The sequence below is a fragment of the Furipterus horrens genome, unplaced genomic scaffold (genome assembly GCF_987537825.1).
Source record: "Furipterus horrens unplaced genomic scaffold, mFurHor1.1.pri manual_scaffold_5, whole genome shotgun sequence".
Lineage (NCBI taxonomy): Eukaryota > Metazoa > Chordata > Mammalia > Chiroptera > Furipteridae > Furipterus > Furipterus horrens.
In genome coordinates, this window is record NW_028327175.1 from 47,892,257 (window position 1) to 47,911,919 (window position 19,663).

Genomic DNA, 19,663 nt, shown 5'->3' on the forward strand with positions numbered 1-19,663 from the left:
TTGACCTTTATCTGGTAGCATAGAAAGATAACTGGTTGGTTGTTTAGGTGCATAGATTGGCTATATATTTGGTTTTTCTTTAACCTCTATATCATGTTGAACATAGTCCAGTTACCAAACCTACAGAAATGACAGTCATGTAACAGCAGAAGCAATCTACACAGTAGGGCCTTCTGAAATAGACTATGTATTTCTTAAAGTGTTTGTTTCTCCCAAGCCAAGTATGTTTTGAGTAAACTTCTCTCGTAATCTGTGTCATGTAGACAAAAGAAAATTGTCAGTATCACCTCGCTATTTTGTGTGTCCCTTCACTGTTTCAGGTGTGGAGTGACCATTTTCCGTGAAATGTCCTTTTGCTCTAAATATTGACAGTGTCTCACCAGCCAGACAAGCCATTGCCAGGGCTGCCTTTGGTCTTTCTTAAACAATATTTAGATCTAGTTCATACAGTTTGTGGGTCTGTTCAAGCCCTGGCTTGAGGCTAGCAGGGCTAGGTGGGGGAAAGAGCTGGGCAGAGCATTCACTGACCAGTCATCTCATGTGATGATTCAATAAATATTTATTGAGCTCCTGCTGAGTGCTAGGTTGAGGCACTGTGCTGCGTGTAGATAGTTCAACCTTTGCAGGACTTAAATGAGGCCAGAGGAAGAAGGGGGAGTAAAGGCAAAACATCTGTAATGGGGGGGTCTCATATTGACCCCATTGTGTGTTGAAACCCCCTCCCCAACTCCCTCCCAATTAAACACAAAGTGTTGTGTTTTTTCCCCAAGTTTAGAAGAAGTAATTACCTGGGCAATGCAGGAACTCTTTGAAATTTGGGAATATCTCTAAGAGGAGGAGAAGGCCCCTCAATATGCTGGACTTTGTTGAAGGAACTACTAACTGGTACTTGAAAAATGGAGCCACCCTTGTGCTGTTTCTTTAAATGTCTTGGCAAGAAATCACACTAAAGTATTATCCAAGGAAAAGAATCAGCAGCAAAGATAGCCCCTTGGGTAGAACGACGTTCATTTTTAAAGTCCCGGTATCTTCCAAGATATTCTTCTCATGGCCTGAAACTAGAGGTGGGGGCGTGGACGTCCGTTCCAAGAACAGGCAGTGCTGACGCTTTCTCTTGGGAGCAGAGTCAGCAAGTCCCTGGGCTGCTGCCCTCAGCTTCCCGGGGTGTTTCCTTTCTGATTTTAAAGACTTGTGACCGAGTCAGGTGTCTTTAGTCAAGTGTCTTTGCAGATATCCAGAGCAGCTTTTCCCCCTCTATCCTCAGCAGAAAAGCCACCCAGAAAACAAGTTCTGACAGTCAGTGGCAGGAGATTTGCAGATTCCAGTTTAAAACCAGTGCATGGTTGTGGCCAAGTGTCTGGAAGCTGCAAAGGCCCTGTGGGGCCCTGAGGAGAGGCAGAGCAGACCGAGGGCCATGGTCAGTGGCCCTCCCCTGCCCTCTGAGAGCTTCGGTTTCCTTTTTTTACCCAGGAGCTTCCTCCTCTTCGCCTGCCCCAGGCAGTACACACCCACTTCCTTTCTTTCCCTTCTAGTCATCCTTCTATCTTCTCTCCTCTTGTCCCCTCTTGACACTAGCAGTGGACAAAGCCAAGGGCAGGCTTTACTGGGGCACTAGGACTAAAGAAGGTGCCAATCAAGCCATAGGCATGGTGGAGGCTGAAGGATAGAGCACATGACAACGTGGGTTGGTGCAGAGGAGGTGAGCTCCAGACTGCTGACCTTCACCCGGCTCCCTCCAGTAGGCTAGATTTCCAACTGCTTCTCAACTCCTGGGGGTGATAGGTGGATGGGCACCCCTGGCAAGAAATCTCAGAGAGACTTATCTCTCAGAATCCATGGACCTGTGGAAGGCAGACCCACCTCTCCGGGCCAACAGAGGGTCTTACTTGGTGCTGAAGGCTGGGTGCTTTGCATTCAGAGTTAAATGCTGAAAGCGCAGAGGTTGCCCCTCCTCTGCCTGTCCTACCACATGCATGCTTCTCTTACAGTCAACAGCGCCCAGAACAAGGTGAAGGAGGAGAAAGCAGCTCTCGGCCCTCTGTTCAGACTCAGACAGGGTTTACACCAAGCTAGCTGCCTATCCTAGGAGCAGGGGTGCTGAGTCCTAAGCAACTTTCAGGTGCCTGGAGAGTGACTGGCTGAGCCTGCTCACAGGCCACCCCAAATTGAGCCCCATGGGTCTGCAGTTCAGCACTGCCCATAAGCCAGAGCGTGAAGGAAAGGCTTAGCAAACTCCACCTCACAGCAGGACGCCAAGGGTTTCTTCCTGCATTTGCATTGACTCAAAATAGGACCCACAGTGCTGAGAATCCACCGCTTTCCATAGGTATTGTTCCTTCAGGGAGAACATACAGAAAATCGGCTATTTTATTATGTGCAAACAAAAATAAACTTGTTTGAAGTTACAGAGTATCTCCCTTCTCACACCCAAGCAGGCATCCGAGAAGGAAGCTCCTTCCTTGCCTTTGACATTCACCAGGCCTGCCTAGATACAGCACGACAGATGAATGGCTTAATCTCATTTCCACCTCTGTTGTTAAGCATTTATTGTACAGAACCTATGTCCTACATCAAATGGAAAAAAATAAAAAAGAAAAAAAAGGAAAGAAATGTTCTTTCTTGATATGTGCTTTCACAGCATCCAAAACTGTGGCTGTGTATCCTCGCCCTGACCCCAGAACATACTGAAAGTATTACATGTCCTTCACTAAGGTCTAGATTCTGTAAATAAAGACCTGGGGAAACTTTTCCTTTCAGGTGAACCTTCATTTCCACAGGCTAAACCTACCATCCACCCTCTTTGCAGTGAAATCTTGCCAGTGGTCCTGTCCTCGGTTCTGGCATTTGGGTGTCTTGTTTTGTCTTGTCTGGTTTCTTTTCTGTTTTCACTGCTCTGTAAGACCTCCTGCTGTGAATGTTCCAATTACCCCAGTTGTACTGTATATATGTGCTGCATGTGAGAACCCCAATAAATTCTGTTTCGGGTTTCTGGAGTCTTCATCTTAAGTACAGCTGGTCCTGTTGTGAACTCATCTTTCTGGTATGCTCCTCTGTGTCTGATTCCTTTGGCCAAAATGTTTGACCAAGTGTGTTTTGACAAATGTCCAGAGACAGCCATGTGTATCCTTGTGAAAGGGCATGCTCCGTGGGGGATGACTCTTGTACAGCATCAATCTATCAAATGTGGAAGCGTGTATACATTTATATATGTCAGATACTTAACATTCATGTAGCAGCTGCAAAGATATTTAATGTACATCAGATTAATAAAAGAGCATTTTTTGTGCTCTATTATATTCAAATAAAGATTGCTGTGTGACTGACTTCCCTTCCAAGCAGGAATTGACCCTTAAAAAATAAGTACTTTTTAAAATGTCCTTGGACATTGTGAAAACCTGCCTCCCTTGACTTAAGCTTATTTGAATTGTTTCTGTGGGCTGCTGTCATGGGTATTGATCCATTGTTGATTTTACAGGAATACTTTCTGATGGTTAGCCAGGATCACTGGGAAGCAAATGTTTGTGGAGGAGTTTGTGGCAAAGCAGATGCTTGTGTTCTTTTGCCCCAGAGCAGGAATAGCAAACAGATTTTTAACTCGCAGATTTTTAGCTCCAATAGATTGGTGGTGGCTGCTTGGAACAAAAGTTTGAGAAGAAGACCGAGAAGTGCTAGCTTTGATAGCACTGGCACTGGAGACAGAGACGCGGATTATCTGCCATGGGTTTGCTAATCCCAAAAGAATACCTTGACTGTTTTTAAAAGAAGACCCAGCCCTGGCTGGAGTGATTCAGTAGTTGGAACAATATCCCGTACACCTAAAGGAGGCAGGTTCAATTCCCAGTCAGAGCACATACCTAGGTTGCAGGTTTGATCCCTGGTTTGGGAACCTACGAGAGACAACCAGTTGATGTTTCTCTCTCACATCGATGTTTCTCTCCCTCCCTCTCTCTCTCTCTCTCTCTCTCTCTCTCTCTCTCTCTCTCTCTCTCTTCCTATCTAAAAGCAATAAAAAAATGTCCTTGGGTGAGGTTTGATTAAATTTAAAAATATAAATAAATAAATAAATACCCAGCTTCAAATATCTTCACTAATAAAGGAAATTGTTATTTCACATAATAAAGAAGGTAGAACAACTCTACGGTTGGCTATGATGCGGCTTGGCAACATCATTGAAGACCCAAGTTCTTTCTGTTTTTTAGATCAGCTGTCCTTAGCATGCTGATTTTCCTCCCCTCATGGGCTTGAGATGGTTCCAGCAGCTCTAAGTATCATATCATCACACAAAAATAGAAGGGCCAGAAGAGGGACCATACCTCTTTATGACCTTTTTTAAGATCAAGGTGGACAGTCTCAGAATCCTTCCTCCAGCAGATTCTCTCTCCTCCCCGCCCCTCTCACTGTCTCACTGGCTGGATTTGCATCATTTGCATATTCCTAAACCAATCACAAGCAGGGGGAATATTATTCCCGTAACTGGCTTAAACAAATCAAGATTCCACTCCCCTCAGAGAACTTGGAAGGAGCTCGCTCTCACCTGAAGCACACGGCTTCCAACTGCTTGAACAAAATTGGGATTTAACTGTGTAGTGAGCAAGGAAGAAGGAAGTTAGCTATTGAGTAGGCCATGGGCTCCAGAACTGAGCTATCTCATGCTGTAGCCACATGTAGCTATTTATGTGCAAACTTAAAATAACTAAAATTAAATTCAGTTCCTCAGTCACACTTTGCCACATTCCAGGTGCTCAATTACCATGTGATTCGTGGCAACCATAGAACATGTTACCGTTGCTGAACATTCTGTTGGAAAACACAGCCCTGGAGGTTGCGCGTTCACACAGCGGTCTGCTGGCTGCTCCTCTCCTGGGGCTGCTCTGCTTCTTCCAGTTCTCACCCCCAGCCCGGAGCCCTTCTTTTTGCCTACAGTAACTTTGTTTCCCCCTTCTTCCTCCAGCAGACTGGAAATTCCTGGCTCATCACCCCATACAGGCCTTCCCCCTTTTTCCAGGCCCCAGCCCACCAGATCTAAGACCTATTTAGTATTCCAGAACAGTGACCATCTGCCTCCCTTTTCTGTCTTTCCTGTTGCATGATGAGGCTCTTACAGGAAGGGGAAAAGAATTGTCCACGGGCAAAAAATCCCGGTAGTATCGGGGATGGTGGCCAGCATGGGAACGCGCCAGGTGTTGCAGATGCTTGGCAAGGATCGCTGTGAGGTCTGAAGGGAGCATCCACAGGCCTGGCCTGGACAAGTGGCTATGGAATCCCAAACGTGAAATTCCTAGCAATCAGTCTGTTAAAACAAAGCAACGTAGGTCCTGAGGGGATATCTTTTTCTCCTTATTGATGTGTGGTGCAATGAAGTCACTAACATTATCTATATTAGTTTGCTAGGGCTGCTTTAACAAAGTCCCACAGGCAGCTACAGGCTTACACAGCAGAAATTAACTTGCTCATAATTCTGGAGGCTATCAGTCCAAGATTAAGGAAGAGGCAGGGTTGGCGTCACTCTTCTTGGCTTTGCATGGCCTTCTTCTCTCTGTGTAGTTACATGGTCTTCCCTCAGTGCATGTCTGTGTCCTAATCTCTTCTTATGAGGGCACAGTTATATTGGATTAAGACCCACTCTATAACCGCTTTTAAATTAATTATCTTTCTAAAGATGCTGTCAGCAAAAGCAGTTACACTCTGAGGTACTGGGACTTAGGAGTTCAACCTATGAAGTTGGTGGGGCGGGGGAGGCACAACGCAGCCCATAATATCATCCCTACGTATTGTGTATGTATACTGTGGGTAGAGTGTGTTGTGTGTATAGACACTGTGCACAGAATGGGATTGAATATGCCTGTGGCCACGTGGAAGGGTAGCACAGGCTGTGTGTGTTGTCAGCGTCAGAATGTCCAAACCTGTAGAAAGTTCTTTGTAAGGGTTTATTAGAGTTTATTAGAGCCAAACAAGGGACATACCTGGAAGCAAGTTTTCAACAGACTGAAGAAAATGCTTCTGGGAATGACAGCCTACTGTTTTCTTATACGTTTGGAATTAAGGAGGGAATGTGAGAAAGATTATGGGAATGTGGGAGAAAGCCAGGAGGGGTTAACCTCTATGATTGAATTACAGGATAGTTAACAAGATTATGTGCCCTCTTGAGGGTGGTTACACTTCCAAGGGATCTGAAAAAAAAGACATTTCAAAGGCGTATTAACGTAGGTGCACAAAAACAACTGGACAGGGCTTGCATATATGGGAACTTGTAGGCCTCAGATGTGACTACCCAGTTGGAAATCTATGATCAGATCACCCTATGCAGTTACTTTCTGTTACATGTATTGCAGAGCCCCTTTTTCGTCCACAAGAGATGTTCATTCTTGTGTGCCCTGTTCATTTAGAGAGGGACGTAAGGAAAGAGGTCGGGGAATAACTCTAGGGCCTTGCACTCGTAAGTCTGAAACAGATAACTTTGGGGGACACCCCAGGGCAGGCTAGCCGGGCTCTGCAGTCTCTGCAGAGCTCTCCTTAGACCAGTGACTCTTTGCCTCCTTCAACCTCTCTGCTTATTAGAATTCCAAGTGAGACCTTGCTCTCTTGTACAATAATTGTCTTTAACCCTGGAGTTGAAGGTGCATTGTTTCCTACCCTGCACCACAGCCCCTGAGTAAAACAGCCCTTTTGTGGGCCTGGGCCTGGTGAAGCTACCTCCAGGACGGCGACCAGCTTGTGCCCTCTTGACTACGAGCAGAACCAAGAGAAGGCACATTCCTGGAGCTTGAGAAGACAGTGTCAGTCCTCCCTTTGTTGAGCAGGGAGAACAGATGCATCATCATCTCCTGCAATTTTCAGTCCAGACACCAGGGGGAGAAGTGAAAGCCACAAAGGAGACAGTTTCTGAAGCCAAGGCAGGTTCCTGTCCAGCTGCTGCCTTAACTCCCTTGGGGCCTGAACGAATGAGGCGGTGTTGTCTGGGATCACAGAGGAGACAGTAAGCTCCAACCCTGACTCCAGTGCACCAGCGGCTACCTGCCTTTGGTCCTGTTTCTGGGTCCACTGTCCAAAAGCCCACAGGAGGCAGAAAAGACCATGAAATTCACCAAGTGCCCTTTGGACTGAGATGTCCAAGGGAATCTCAGCAAATTCTGTTTGGATGGGCCTATAAGGAAAGACACTTCACATCACAAAAGCTTAAGTGACTTCCAAGTCATGCCCCTCCCCTCTTCTGGGCTTTGAAAACATTGGACATATCCCACGGCAGACCCAGAGCTTTGCTGTGATGTGACACCCTCTTCCGCCTCCTGCCTCCTTGAGAGGATGCCCACAGCCTCCCCTCTACATTAGGGGACACCTGTAGCGCTTTCTAAAGCACAGGAAGCACAGGCTTTTCCAGGTCTGTCCACCCTGAGGACTGGTGAGTCTTCCAGTGCAGGGGGCAGACTATCACCATTACTAAGAGCATGAATTTGGGCAGTCAGTTCCAAGTTTGCGGGGCGCGGGGTTGGGATGGGGGGCGGTCTTTAAGAAAAAAATGATACAAAAATGTCTATTTGGAATGAGAAAAGAAGCCACCACAATTTATATATATTTTTAAACTGTCAAATATCACAGACCATAACAGAACCCAGAAAAATAATACACTATTTTTATTAATAAACTGCCTGGCACATCTCCATAATTATTTCCCTATATTTTTCTGGCTTCATACTCTTTGATTGCCTCTTCCTGTGACAGCAGTTCTGTGATGTCATTGTCACAGAGAGAATATAAATTTAGTTTCGATTACTAGCAGTTATTTTTAACAGTCTCTCATTTCTTCTCCACTTCCCACAGACTTCCTGTGCTGAAGTCACTGACTGCATCCACACTTGCAATCCAATCTCTGACTCTGTACAATGGAGACACCAGGACAGGTGAGGGGGCACCATGGGCAGCACAAGTATTCCTAGGAGCCATTCCTTCAGTGAGGCAGCCAGCAATGACTTCACCATCAAAGATATATCCGCAACTTGAATTCCTCATGGCCAAAATTTCAACCAATGCTAGTGTAACTTTGAAGAAAAAAAAGATGGAGTGGAAAGAACAGGAAATTACCTGACCAGGGAAACAATCTATTAATTTTTCAATTTTTTGTTTGTTTGTTTGCAAGTTTTTGAAGAACATATGATCATGAGAATACATTGCTAGGACCCTCCCAGTGCGTTGGAAGGGACCCATGCAAATGGGGGGCTCTGACTCTTAAGCTTTATTAGTTTCGTGGTAAACACTCCTCTGAGTTTTGGAGTCAAACAGATGTGAGTTTGAATCCTGACTTGGCCACTTAGCAGCTGTGAGGGCATAGAGGAAGCTAAAATTAGTCATTCTGAGTATACGTATCCACAACTATACACTCGCAGTGATGACAGTTTGTATTTCACTGAGGTTTTGTGAGACAATATAAAGAAAAGGCTAAGCAAAGTGCCGTAAGTCCTAAGCCAACAGTAGCCACTGCGGTCAGCATAAGTGGCTCAAAGCTGCTCCTTCACATGAGGGTGTTGAGATGCAGTCGTTATGAGAGCCAGATCCCCTTGGAGTGCTCATACGGGGTGGAGTCCTGGCATTGACTAACTCTCACAAGACTTCTGACAGGACCGTGCAATGTTAGCTTCTATTGTCAGCATGCAACGCAGGGCCTTGGCCTACAGTAACCCTGGCAGCAACTCCAAGTGATGCCCACAGCCCCCCAATTCTGCTGCAGTTCCACTTTTCACAGTGGCAGCTTCACAGTGCCCTGCCTGAGTGCCCATGTGCCCAGCTCCAGGGGAGGGCCTGGCAGCCAGGAAGAGAAGGGAGACATGCTGGGGCATACACACAGGATACCAGGACCTTGCTGACTCCAGCCATCCATGAGTACACAGTGCAGGGCTTGGCAGACCTGGAACTGCCCATCAAGAGCTGCCTCCTCCCCTGTTACCTGGGACTTTGCCATTCATCCTGCCAGATCGGAGATGCTCCAGAGAATGGTGGTCCAAGTCTTTCCCACATGCAGCTGCAGTGAATCCACCCAGAGGAATCTTGCTTCCATGGGACTAAGAAAAAGACCAAAGATCAACTCTTCCCAGCAGACCAAGCTTTCAAAACAGTGGTGGAAGAAATGAGTAAGTTATAGGGAGGGACAAGGACCATGTTAAATGATCCCTGAACACAGGAAGGCACTATAGGAAGCCAACGGCAGCACATGTCCGGAGCCCAGCACTGCACCAGGCCCCATGGGGGACACTTTGGAGATAATAAAGGAAATGCAGCACCACCAGGAGTTAGGAGCTTGGTCTCTAGACCTTAGTCAAAATCCCAGCTTCTGCACTAGTAAGCTGTGTGGTCCAAGGCAAGTTCATTAACTTCTCTGAGCCTCAATCCCCCATCTGTAATACAAGGATATCTATATTACTCTTTGAAAAGACTGGATGAGATCAAGTAAGTGTTTAGCACTCCTAATGGTGTCTTTTGATGCACAGAAATTCCTGATTTTCAAGTAGTCTAATTATCAACCTTTTCATTTTAGGTTAAAGTTTTGAGGATCATCTGAAAGAAATCTTTGTCTACTACCCCAAGGTCATGAAGACATTCTCCTCACCTAGCTGCTTTATTGTTTTTCATTTCACATTTAGATCTACATTCAGCTGGAATTCTTTTTTGTGTGTCTTTAGTATCTATCAGAGGACAGCATGCAAGAAGTGAAAGGGCAAGCCGCAGAGTTAGAGAAGATATTGGCAATTCGGGTAACCAACAAAGGACTTTTATCTAGAATAGCTTAAGACCTCCTAGAAATCAATACAAAAAAGGCAGATAACCCAGTAGAAAAGGAACAAAGACTTAAATGGAAACTTCACAAAATATGTCCAGAAGAACATGGCCATTAAATATAGGAAAACAATCTTTACAAGTCATCAGGGAAATGCAAATCAAACCATATTATGATATCACCAAGTATAGGCAGGGAGCTCTCATCAGGGAACCCCAGTGCTGGTAGGAAGGTAAATTGGTATGACCACTTTGCGAAAGTTTTTGGAAATATCTGCTAAAGCTGAATGTATGCATATTGTATGGTACAGAATTCCTCTCCTTGGTAAACACTTGATAGAAATGTTTGCATATGTGCACCAATGACATGTACAAGAATGTTTGTAACAACCAGCGTCAAATACGGACATGCTAAGGAAATACTGCCTTCCCCAGATCCCTCTATACTCACCCATTGATTGTCACACCATTGATTGTGCTCTCTCCCAGTTCACTTTCTGGCATTCATATATCCTCCTGAACTCCCTATGTACACTCTGACTTCTCCCTATTTGCTAGCATTTTTATGATTCCTTCTAACGTAGAGTTCACCCAAGTTTTCTAAAGAAGTATTATTTTAATGTCAAGGTTACTAGAGGTAATTCAGAAAAAGCAACTTGCCCTTAATTGGTTACAAAGAATTTAATTTCTTTTTTAAAGATTTTACTTAGTTTTTTTAGAGGGAGGGGAAGGGAGGGAGAAAGAGAGGAAGACAAACATCAATGAATAAAAGAAACATCCATCAGTTGCCTCTGACACACCCCTGACTGGGGACCTAGTCTGAAGCCCAGGCATGTGTCCTGGCCAGGAATCAAACCAGCAACACTTTGATTTGCAGACTGGCGCTCAATCCACTGAGCCACGCCAGACAGGGCAGGAATTAATTTCCTTGGGAGTAGGACATTCTCTTTTACAAGACTTCCTCATAATACAATGGCTACCATTGGTTGAGCCTTATGTATAGGACCTAGTGCTTTATATACACTATTTTTAGTAATTTACTTTAAAATAAATTTTTAATTTTTATTTTAAGTAGCTTGATTTACTTAATTAAAAATAAGTTTTTTGTAACTCATTATAATTTATTTTCCTTGTATCTTAAATAATTTTAATACATTATTTTGTAATAGTATTTTATAATCTAATAGGTATATCATTATCCTCATTTTTCAGATAAGGAAACTGAGACTCCGGGAGGTTAAGTAACTTGGCTAAGGACACACAGCTAGTAAATGACCAGCAAAATTCAAACCTAGGTCGACATGATTCTAAAGCCCACAATCTTAAGAACTAGGCTATCTATAGTTCTTGCATACTTAGGGCTAGCTCAGTATTCTCACTTTTGTTGTTTAGACAGCAGAGAGAAAGGCAAGCTTTGAGAGGAGAAGGGAGCATGGCAGCATCCTGGCGTGTTAGAGTTAATTCATTGAAGGGTAAGTGTTTCCACATGTCTGTTCCCACACGGGGCACCAGACAAACAATGGTGTTTTAGGAAGACAGACAGTCCCTGCCCTCACAGAGTCATACCTAGAAGGCTCTCCAGAAGGGCAAATAAGCATTCAGTTCAGACATTCATTCAACAGTATTTCATTTTTTAAAATGGTTTAATATCTTTTTTTAAAAGATTTTATTTATTTACTTTTAGAGACGGGGAAAGGGAGTGAGGAAGAGAATGGGAGAAAACATGTGAGAGATACATTGATCAGTTGCCTCTCGCCCGCCCCTAAATAGGGACCTGACCTGCAACCCAGGCATGTGCCCTGACTGGGAACTGAACCAGCGACTTTTTGATCTGCAGGTCAGTGCTCAAGCCACTGAGTCACACCAGCCAGGGCTCAACAGTATTTCTTGACCAGTTACCCTGTGCCTGCTACTGTGCTGGCTGCTGGGGACAAACAGGGTGGACATACAGGACAGACCCATTTCCTCCTCGCCCAGCCTACAATCCAGCTGGGAAGACAGACAAGGAAAGAGGCAAGGCAAACATTCAGGGCATATGGGAGCTTCCGGGAGGAGAATCAGGCCTGACAGGAGGGCTGGGAGAAGGCTTGCCATCCCAGCCAGGCCTTACGCTTGGAGGGAGGCCTAGAGACTGCTGAGCTGTCGTGACTTGTCCAGGCTGCCAGGGTGACTTCCAAAGTGCTCTTTGATCTGCAAGCCAAGTCAGAGGTAATAGCTAAAAATTATAGCGTATTTAACGAGTGCCACGCACTGCTTCCGTGCTTCACACTTATCTTTTTTACTCCTCACAGCAACCCTATCTGAGAGTGTTTCTGTTTACTGAAGAACCTGAAGCACAGTGAGATTAAGCCACCCACCCAAAGTCATAGAGCTGGTGAAGGGAAGCGCCTGGATTGGCTCCCGGGCAGAAGGCTCCGCACCTGCACCCCCTGTACCACACTAAACTGCCTCTCTATCTAGAAATCCCCAAGCACTGGGTGCTTAACCTCGTCACTCAGGGCTATAGCTGCCCCGGTGCTCATGTTTCTTACACAGTACACACAGGGATGTAGCCAGAGGTGTGTTGGTAAATATTTAACACCCATCTCTCCAGATCTGTAGTGTTTGCAGATTTTCTTGGTATAAGTACTTCCACTGTGCTTGATTGCAAGCTACCACTGCGATGTCTCTGAATGTGGATTTGGGAATAAAGGCACAATCTCATTCTTATATAGTATTTCTACCATACAGATACAACAGATGTAAGTAACCTTAAAAGCACAGATAATGGGAAATGCAGCAACATAATTAAACTGTTAAGAACTGGTGGGAGGAACTGTATTTTATTTACCTATGTCTCCCAACACGCTTAACCTGATGTCTAACTCTACCAGAGGAGGCCATACATTAGTAATTTGACTCTATGCAGTCACCCACAGCTTAACGGCAGAGATATGCTCTGAGAAATGTGTTGTTAGGCAATTTCGTTGTTGTGGGAACATCGTGAAGTGTCGTTATGCAAACCTAGATGGTACAGCCTACTACCCACCTCGTCTATATGGTATACCACCATCATTGACTGAAACATGATATGACACATAACTGTAAAGTAAAACTAAATCTACAGGTGTCTCTATTTCTAAATATAGACAGTGTAGCAATAATGGTTAAGAGTGTGGAGCTGGGGCCAAATTTTCTGGATCTACTTCCTGGCTCTGTCACTTCTAGCTGGGTGACCTTGTACTAGTCGCTTAACTCCTCTGTGCCTCAGTTGTTCCATCAATAAAAAGGAAAAGTAGTAACTACCTTTTAGGATTGTTGAGTTAATGTAAAGCACTTAGAACAGTACCAGGTACATAGTAAGCTTCCAATAAATGTAAGAGCAATTATTACCAAAGACATGCGTATTTTATTTATTTATTTTTAGAGGGAGGGAGAAAGAGAGGGAGAAAAACATTAATGTGCGGTTGCCTCTTTCATGCCCCCAACTGGGGACCTGGCCTGCAACCCAGGCTTGTGTCCTGACTGGAAATCAAAGCAGTGTTCCTTTGGTTCACAGGTTAGCACTCAATCCACTGAGCCACACCAGCCAGGGGGATATGCATATTTTCACCAATTCAGCTTCAAGGGTCAGAAAATGATCAACTAGAAAAAAAGATCGTTGATACTCTTGGCTCACAACAAAAACCCAGAAGAGATGGTTTCTTAGCCTTCATTTCAATCACTACATTTCTTCATCTTCACACACTGTTAAGCCTTATATCAGACATTTCCAGAGCAGTAACTCCAGGTAGTTAGTTGAAGATTTCCTTTAGTATGTGCTCCTAAGACAGCATTTCCACACCCCTGGAACAGAAATCAACTTCCAATTGATAATAGTATCACTTCCCATTGACATTCAGATGCTAAGCTCCAGGTCTGTGGAGTGAAGGAAGGACATGTGTTATCTTCTTTGTCTTGAGTTATTTTGTGAGCTGTTTGTTTAAAACAATGCAAGAATCCGAATGTTCTGAGTGGCCACTTCCCCGTCCCACCCTCCATGCATTCAGTCTTCCTCTCTAAGGGCCCTGCAGCTGCTGGAGAAAAATAAATGGAGAGATTTCCTGCCTGTCCACCATCGCTTACCTGACTGCTAGCTTTAGGGAGAAGGAAGAGTAGGGATGTGGAAGGACAGGGAACTCCCCAAAGAGGAGAAGTGAAACAGGCTCTCCTCCTTCCCCAGGGCAACCCTCTTCTGGGGCCTGAGATACTCCTGATGGGAGTCTAATGAATGCAGCAGCCAAGTCTGCTGTCTCATTCTCCAGTGTGAAATCCTCCATTCACATCCAGGTGAGCTGTGGAGGTCCAGAGCCCTGGATTGCTGATTATTGCAATTTTGCTTATCAATTCACTAAAAATAAATAAATGCCAGGAACTACTGTGCATCAGAAGTCATTATAGACACCAATAGGAAATAAGACAGACACAGTAGTTCCCACACTCAAGGAACCTACAGAATAATAGGGAAAGACAGACAATCAACAAGTAAACAAATTCACAAGGCTCTATAGGATAGTATGAAGGTCTAATACAGAACACAAAGGAGGGCAATGGTCCTCCATCACTGTAGGACCTCCTTTAGATTTAATGGCCAGGGAGACCTCTGTGAAGAAATGACTATTGCCCTAAAGGACAAGACTGTCTGAAAGCTCAGTCTGGACTGGATAGTGTTTTGCTTTGGAATCTATAAGCCAGGGCACCCCCCTCTCACCGCAAGGAGACAACAACAAAATTAGATGGGGCTGCATCAGGAAGGGTGTGGGGAGTGTCACACCCTGCCACAGTGGAAACCACATGCAGCTTACAGTTCCAGCTGCCTGCACCTGAGCTGCTGTTAGTTTTGTCCAAGTCAGCAAATCTGCCTGTAGTGCAGATACTAAAACCGTGACAAAGAACATCCTGCTGGTTCAAAGCTCCAGTTGGGTGCCAGCCAGACCATGCCCCGGTGGACCCTGCTTGCATGTTTCTCACTATGGCACGGTGCATGCAGAATAGCTCTGTCCCATTCGGTGATGTCATAAAGGAATGGTACTTCAGAGGTGGTGAACCTCAGCTTTAAAAACATACTGACATACAGCCCTGGCTGGTGTGGCTCAGTGGATTGAGTGCCGGCCTGTGAACCGAAAGGTCTCTGGTTCAATTCCCAGTCAGGGCACATGCTTGGGTTGCTGGGCCTGCAAGAGGCAGCCGATTGTTTCTCTCCCTCTCTTCCCCTCTTTCTGAAAATTAAAAAAAAAAAAATCTGACATACCAAGAACCATATGATTTCACTATGATTTCACTCACATGCAGAATATAAAACAAAAAGCAACAAATGAACAAACAAGACAAACAAACACTGAGAGACACAGACAACAGTTTGCTAGCTACCAGAGGGGAAGGAGGAAGGTGGTAAAGGTAAAGAGGGTCAAATGTATGGTCATAGAAGGAGATTTGACTTTGGGTGATCAACCCACAATGCAGTATGCAAATGATGAATCATGGTATTGTATACGTGAAACCTATATAACTTTATTGACCAATGTCACCCAAATGAACTTAATAAACAAGTTTTTTAAAAATCTGACATGTAACCCAACAACAGAAAAAAAAATTTTAAATCCATTATGAATGTAAGCAACTCCACCCAAAAAGAACGCTGACTTGGCAAGGTTTATTTATTTAGTTATTTAATATATCCCTTGAAATTCTCTTTTAGTCTTTGTTAATGTTCAGCAATATCTTTTCTATAATTTCAACCAGCAGAAATACATGGGTCTGGATATTGTTTTTTTGGGTTTTTTTTTTTTTTTTCATATAGTACATTTCCCCTCTTTATTGTTGTCCCCATGGGTCATTTTAACAGTGTTTAAGAATCTAAGCATGTTAACATTGTTTTTTTAATTATTTTCTTTCCAATTTAAGGATTAGGATTGTTTAAAATTTTTCACATGTATTGTATAAAGCTACAAGATCTTGCTAAAAACATTTTGGTAATTTTTTTTTCCTCTTTTGCCTTGTAGAAATATTCCACAAAGTGAAGGACCACGTCAAGGGGTGTGAACAGTTTTATAGCTCTTGTTAAATTTACTAGGCAGCTCTCAGGAAAGACGGAGCCGGTTTATGGCACCAGTCCATAGTGGGTGTGCGCCTCTTTCCTTAGATCTGCTTCTAAGCTGGGCATATCGATATAAAAAGATAAAGTAATTGCAAACAATTTGAAAGAATTCTTTGCCTTATAAAAAAATTGTCAAAGCCTTCTTTTAACCCCACTAGTAGGTATATAACCTTAACCTTAACCCTGCTCCTCTATAAACAGACCATTTTATGCACCTGCCTTGGGCCTTTGTCTTGACTTCACCCTCCTCTGAAATGCTCTTTCCAGATAATTGCATGGCTCTCTTCCTTACTTTTTAGTCTCTGCACAGCTACAATTTTAACAGAGGCCTTTTCTCTTCCCCCTTCCTAAATTTTCCCTTCACCCCACCTGTCACTCTCTCTCCTCCTGCCTCACATCGCCCTCATTGCCACCTGACATTATATGTACCCTTTTTCTTTCGTAAATATGATCTGTGTCCTTCCACCAAAACACACATTTCATGAAATCAAGTACTTTGTCTCCTTTATCCGCTTCTCTATTCCCAGTGCCTCAGACATAGTAAATGTTCAATAACTATTGTTTAATGAAGGAGTGAGTGAATGCCAAGTGTCTGATGATGTCACCATTAGTTGTTTGTCGCTCTGAAAAGTAAGTGCTGGAAAACGGGGCTTGGCTAATTGTTGAATCTTAAAAGTCTGCTGGTCATGGATTCCTAACTCTTAGGAATTTTGAGTCTTCTCACCCCAAAAATGTACTCACAAAATTTAGTGTGTGATTTCTGGGACTTGGAGCTGCCGAAGCCCTTGGTGGGCCCATAAATCTCAACTTCAGAACTACTGCTCCGGGGGCAACAGTGTAACCCAGAAATCATAAATGGGTGGCCCTGGAAACCAAATTTGTTTCAGTTTGGCTTATACAAATTCAGAATGTTTCCCATAAGAAAAACAATCCATAATTCTCAATTCTCTTGAAAATTCAGAAGACCTGGCAGTGTTTAGCCCACCTTTGTAACTGAAGATAAGCAATAGCAGCCCCACCTGGAAGAGGCCCATCCTCTTCAGGGTACCCCAGTCCCCACAGCTCCCTGGGGTACCCTGGATTAGAAGATGGGTGTTGGTGACCATTGATCAGTGAGCTCACATCGTTATTTTTCTTAAACCTGAGTTGAGAGGAAAGCAATGAACTTCTGCCTTTATTTTTCTTAAGCCAGGTCTACTTCACCTATTTACGTTACATGTCTGGCCACTTTAGGAATTTGACTTGAGACCCCCTTATCTAACTCAACCATAAGTCATATAGTTAAGGAAGCTAGACCCCAAAAAGATTAAGAGACTTACCTGAGACTACATGGGGCTGACTTGAATTCAGGTCTCCTAACTCAATGCTCTTTCTACCACACTGCCTTCCTAGCTGAATAAAAAGCCAAGAAACTTAGAGTGTCACCAGAGACTATGGACGCCTGCAAATCTATTAGAACTGAGCATCCTTTTCAAAGTTATCTCTGTATACCTACCAAGTACTCAGAGACATCCGAGCAATGTTTGACCTAGTAAATGAAAAACAAATGAATGAATCAGTTTTCAAATTATAGTTTAATCTGAGGAAAAGTAAGATTCATTTAAAAGCCATTTTTCACTAATACCTGAAGGTATAATTGTATTTCTGACCACTTACCTTTATGTGGAATCAATTGTACAATTGTACCCCATGAAATACAGAGCTTTAGCTCACCACGTGTAGTTGGAGCACAGCAAACTGAGGGCCCTTTGGGAGGACACGATATGCTTCGTGACCCTAACATGCTCATTTGATTTTAAATACTGCAGGCTCCTTTAAATTTCCCACAGCTCAAGTTTCAAGTAATCAAAACTCATGATTTGTCCTGATTCCATGAGATAAGAAGCAGCTGACCTGAGCCGCTGGTGCTGGGAACTGCTGCAGAGGTGACTCTGTTTCTCCTGGCTGATCACTGATGCTAACCAGGCTAGACAGGGGCCCCAGTTCTGTTCTGAAAATCCCTCCTCTCTGTCTCCAGCTAAGCATTGCCTCTCTTTGAGAAATTGTTCTCATTCTGATCAGTGGCAATGTTGTGCGCTAGAGTAATAAATGAAGGCCATTTGACCTTTTTAAAGAAAGTCATTATCATTATTTAGCATAATTTTAAAAAGCACTTACTCCTGTATTTATATCATCTAACCCCTGAGGATACTAACTGCCACTTCCAGGGGCCCTTTTTTCTGTTTTCTCCTCTTCCTCCTCCTCCTGCTCCTCCTCCTTCTCCTTTCTTCCTTTTCGCAATAGACACCCTGTTTTTAGCTAGATACATAGCCATAGAGTAAATACCACATTTCCCAACTTCCCTTGTAGACAGAAATAGCCATATGTCTGAGTTCTAGCTAAGGGGATGTATGTAGAAGTGTCATGTACAACTTCCAGAAGGGTCATGCTGCCTGGAATATGGACATAGCTGGACCCCAGGCAGTCATTTCAGACCATGGGAAGGCAGCCAGCCGGAGGACGGCAGAGCAAGAGATGGAAGGAGCTTGACTTCCTAATGGTGATGGAGCTTTCTGTCCTTTCCAGCTGAGTCCTATGCTAATTAAAGCCACGAGAAGTTGGTCAAGAAGACTGAAAGCCATCTTTGGTAAGTAAGCGGTTAACTATGTTTAGCTGGGAAACTGGAACATACCTAAAACTTTCTTACTAGGGAAGAAGAAGAAATGGATTTAAGGGGAGAATGAGCAAGTTTCCCCACCTTGTAACCGGTTTCCTACCTCCCACTGGGCCCATTCCAATTAGTTCTCTGTGTTTTTCTAAAACACAAATCTGATCATTATGCAACTCTGTTTTAAGTTCCCGAATGGTACTTGATGGCCTTCAGGATAAAGTTTAAGTCCTTTGCACAGCTCCTCCACTGTTGGCCACTGCATACCTTCTCAGCCTTATTTTCTGCTACTCCCTACAAGAGGGCTGCTAGAGTTAGCAAATAAAAATATATACACCGGTTAAATTTGCAGATACTTATTCTCAAAAATTATTTATTGTTTATCTGAAATTCAAATTAACTGGGTGTCCTGTATTTCTACCCAGCCCTATGCAGCATTCATGGTTACTTTAATCACAGTGGAAAAAGTATGTTTGTGATTCCCTGACCAGGTAATGCCATCTCAGCCCTATGTTGTTCTCTTTGCCTAAAAAGCCTTTCCTCTGCTCCTTTTTAAAAATAAATAATTTATTTATTTGTAGAGAGAGGGGAAAAGAGGAAGAGAGAAAGGAACATCACTATGTGGTTGCCTCTCACTTGTGCCCCCCAACTGGGGACCTGACGTGCAACCTAGTCATGTGCCCTGACTGGGAATCGAACCAGCAACCCTTGGCTCACAGGCCAATGCTCAATCCACTGAGCCACAGCAGCCAGGGCTTCCTCTGCTCCTTTATCTGCTTAATTCCAAGTAGCCCTTCAAACGAAGGTCAAGGGAAATCTTTTCCAAGAAATTGTCCTTGACCACCACCAGCCAGTCCCTGAAATCTGATTTAGCTGCCCCTCCTCCGAGCTCTTACACAACCAGGGAGTGCCTCTAGAATTGCACTAGTCACTCGGTTTTATCACCATTAATGCACTTGTCTGATTCCTTCCTCTCAACTGCAAGCCTCATGAGAGCATTGCCAACCTTAAGATTTTATAACCCCCCACAGAGCAGGTATCATACAATATATATTTAAATGAATGAACAAGGCAGCAGAGTCTAGCAAAAATGATCAGGGAAGTGAGAGAATGACCTAGGATGAGATGCTGATTTC

The 19,663-nt window shown here is 43.9% G+C and overlaps 1 long non-coding RNA gene across 1 annotated transcript; it reads right to left on the bottom strand.

The window, feature by feature from the left end:
* Nucleotides 1–13,151: 13,151 nt before the first annotated feature.
* Nucleotides 13,152–17,691, bottom strand: LOC150008548 (uncharacterized). Its single transcript, XR_016511324.1, has 3 exons — nt 17,537–17,691; nt 17,376–17,408; nt 13,152–13,662 (listed from the first exon to the last, which is right to left on the bottom strand). It is a non-coding gene; the product is annotated as an uncharacterized LOC150008548 (long non-coding RNA).
* Nucleotides 17,692–19,663: the final 1,972 nt, after the last annotated feature.